The sequence below is a fragment of the Vicugna pacos genome, chromosome 3 (assembly GCF_048564905.1).
Source record: "Vicugna pacos chromosome 3, VicPac4, whole genome shotgun sequence".
Classification (NCBI taxonomy): Eukaryota; Metazoa; Chordata; class Mammalia; order Artiodactyla; family Camelidae; genus Vicugna; species Vicugna pacos.
This window is the reverse complement of record NC_132989.1, coordinates 19917018-19920975: the sequence shown is the minus strand read 5'-3', so window position 1 is coordinate 19920975 and position 3958 is coordinate 19917018.

Below are 3958 nucleotides of genomic sequence, written 5' to 3'. Positions count from 1 at the left end.
CTTTAAAAACACTTCTTTAAGTCAATAATAGCCCACAAGAGTTTCATGCGTTCAATAATCAGCAAATATTTACTTTCTACTTCATTTCTGGACTTGGGGAATTGAGTGGTGACCAAGACTATCAGGGTCCTTGCCCTTAAGAAACTTAACTTCCAATGGGTGCAAGAGTTGATGTTGGAGAAATGGAGATGAAGACTGATACACTCAAAAAAAAAATGAAGCAGATAATAGACAGGAAAGTGACTAAGGAGAAGAAGGCTGCTGAGGTTAATTTAAGTGTTGGCGAAAAGCCTATTTGAGAAGGTGTTACTAGTGTTTACTGCAGAATGATGAGAAAAACGCTAGCCATATAAAGAGCCTGTGAAAAGACAACATGAAATGCAAAAGCTCTGAAGTGGGAGAGGGGAAAAAAAGAGAGCTTGGCAGATTAACAAAAAGAAGGCCAGAGCACCTGGTAAAAAGGTGAAAAGTGGTACCAGGTAAAGTCAGAAAGGTAGGCAGGCCCTGAGCATATAAGAAGCCATCAGAGAGGGTTTTTCATTGTATAGGGCTGCATCTTTTGGGAACTCTAGGCCAGGGCTGGCAAACTACACCCTACAGTCTATATCTGGCCCTCTGCCAGTTTTTGAAAATAAAGTTACAATGGAACATGGCCACGCCCAGTCATGCATGTAAAATCTGAATGCTTTTGCACTAAAACGGCAAAATTGCGTAGTTGCAATATAGACTCAATGGCCCATGAAGCTGACAGATTTTAAGGGGCTAGCTGGCCCTTAACACAAAAGGTTTATCAACTCTTGCTTTAAACTGTGTGTTCTTGCTGGGGTTTTGGATGCTGCATTTGGTTTCTGCAAAACTGTCTGCCATATTGGTCTCACTTTCTCAGCAGACACCAGATATAATTGCAAAAACAGGAATATTTAAGAGAATAAAAATTTGCCTTAAAACAAGGATCAGACTCACTTGTATTCACCGAGCCAGTAAACTACCTAGCCGGAGATGGTTTCATCACAGCAAGAAGCTATCTCATACTGCAAGAAAGCTACAAGTAGGTTTGACTATTTCAGGGGTATGACATTGCCGTAAAGACCCAGGTGCTGGCCAGCTTTCCGCTGCCCTCAGGATGTGGGAAAGCTCACTCCTCCTGGTATTAAGATGGCTACAATAAGCCAAAGATGGCTCAACTGCAGTAGTTAATGTAGACAAGATGTGAGCTATCTAGCAACAAAAGGAGCTGGGTACTTCCTCCCACGTGCCCTTTTATTAAGGAGAAAAATCCTCCCCGGCCCATTGCTTATATCATCTACTTATATTTTGTTGGCTAGATAAGCCTGGGTTCACACCAATGTCTGGTAAGGAGCATGGACTCGCCGTGATTGGCTCAGGCTAGCTAACATTCATCACTTGGGAAGCTGCATACACACACGGGGAAAGAACATCGAACAAGGTCAGGCAAGGAAGCAAGGGAGGTGGGTAAGAAAGCCGGGCGGCCAAGGGTACCGACCACAGGGTGGGATCTTCATTGAACAAATCCTCTGTCGGTCCCTGTCCACTCAGAGGATGAATGTGAAAGGTGGAGATCAGCAAACAGAAACTGAACACATCCTCCCACTGGGATGGGGTAGGCGGTGGTGGAAGACAGGAGACGGCACAGTTCTTCGATTGAACGCAAATATCATTTATTGTGTCCACAACCGTTTGAGTAACTCATTCCCACATGTGGAGAACTCGCTCTCAAGGCAACATCTATGGTATATTTAGCCTCCCTGGTGAGTCATTTTTCTGGACAGCTGTCTCCTGAGCTCGAAGAAACCACAAGTGTTTGAACATGGACTTGTTTCAATTTAGTTTTGCCACTAGGGGCTTGATACCGTATTGGGCTTACCTTGGGTTCCCAAACAGGTTCTCCCCAAACACATCTCAAGCTATTTGCTTTCTTCACCTCTGTAGCTGGCTGGAAACCACTGCCTCCTTTAATTGTCTGCTTCAGGGTTTTTTGCTTGTTTGTTTGTTTGTTTGTGTGTTTTGGAAAAACTCTGCTCCAGGGAAAAGGTACATTTGCTTCTTTAGCCCCGCGTCTATTCCCCACATATATAGAGGGCCTAGTGCCCAGCCCTGGGGGAGCCTGAAGTCTGGTTCTCATGAGACAAAATTAGTTGTTGTGTTAATGGCATTTTCTGTGGCATTTGTGAAGTTATTGTGGAGAAAAATGTTAAAGGTCAGGAAAGCTGAAACCCAGCAAAGACGAGACCAGAAAGAATCTTGAGTTTTGCTGTTTAAGATGAATTTATGTAACATCTGAGTCTTAAGTTTTGTTTGAGTCTGTTGATTTTTTGTTGTTGTTTTTAATAGGGGAAATTATAACAACAAGGAAGTGGCTGAAGACCTGTGATATTTGTGGAGATCTGGCCAAGGCCAAGTCATTGCAATTTTGAGACTAAGTCACTCGGATTGAACTGACTTTTGCAAAGCCCAGGCCATAGGTTTGATCTCCCAAGAGACTAATTATGTGATTACCAGTCTACAGGGGAAGATTCTTTTTTCTGGCCTCAGGAGCCGTCACTCACACCCTCTTTCTTTCATTCATTTACTTATTTTGTAATGAGAACGCCTTTTATGTGTTAAGCACGATATTTGGAACTGAGAAAACAAATCAGACATTTATTAAGCACTTGTTAGGAGCCAGGTGGCGGTTAAGGCAGCATCTCTGCCCTTAAGGATCTTACAGCCTAGAGGGGAAAGCTGGCATCTAAACAAGTAACTCTCACACAGGGAGATGAAGCTGAAAGGGCGCAGACAGGCAGGAGTGGCTTATAGCCGAGAGCGTGAACTTGAGAGCCAGATTCGGGACTCAAACTGTGTGACTTTGAGCAAGTTACTGAGAATTTGGAAGCCTCCATTTCCTTATTTGCAAAGTGGGAACACTACGAGGTGTCCATCACAGGGTTACTGTGAATACTAAAGAGATGAGCGCTCTCAAGTTATTAGCATAACACCCGTCAGCTATTGTCATACGCCACGGCGGGGGCTGGAGGGGTGGGGGGCAGCACTGCCAGAAAGTCTGGTGGCTTAACCCCCGTGAGTGGACTGCAAATCGTGTCCTGTGGCTCTGGGCGAGTTATTTACCCTCCCTGTCCCTCAGGCTTCTGCTCTGCAAAATGCAGGTAATACCCAATTCAGAGCATTGTTGTAAAGACTTGAAAATGTAATCCCTGTCAATACTTGGCACGCTGACTGGCCCATATCAACTCAATAAATGTCAACTGTGCTACTGTAACTGCTGTGGCCCCTAAAACGACAAAGATGCCAGTCCAGAGGGCCAGAACACATCTTGCAGAGAAGCTGACGCTCGGAAACCTGGGTCATTAGCTGCAGAGGCAGAGGTCCACAGCCCTGCACCTGTTTTCTGGATCATGGATCAGTGGCATCTTGTTTGTGCCGTTTGGACAGAACATGAAATTATGGAAAATCTGAGAGTCTCTGCTTTTGTATTTTTGTGGGATAGTACAGGGTGTGCCCAGTGCCGACTTTCGTCCCCCTCCCTCCTAAACGGCCAAACTTTCTTGGAAGTTTTTTCTCTCAAGTTACAGAAAACAACTTTAGAATCATCGAGGGGAGTACATGACTCTACACTGACCCGTAATGTCCTACCTTCCATCCCCCGAAGTTCTGCTTAGCCACAAAACTCTAATTTTAGTCTGTGGACAGCTCTGTGCCCTGGCAGAAATCCTAGGAAATGGGTGTGAAGGAAGCAAATGATGGATAAGCAGGATGACATGAGAAACCAAGAGATGCTTCCCCAGACCCGACGGCCTGGCGGGCAGCTCCGTTTTGCTTACTGGGAGTGACATCGCCAAGGTCACTCTCGCTCCCTGGTTTCCTTACCATAGTTTTAGGCTGCTAAGTGATCTATTAGAAATAATATCACTGTTTTTTTTTCTCTCCTCTCTTAGGGGAT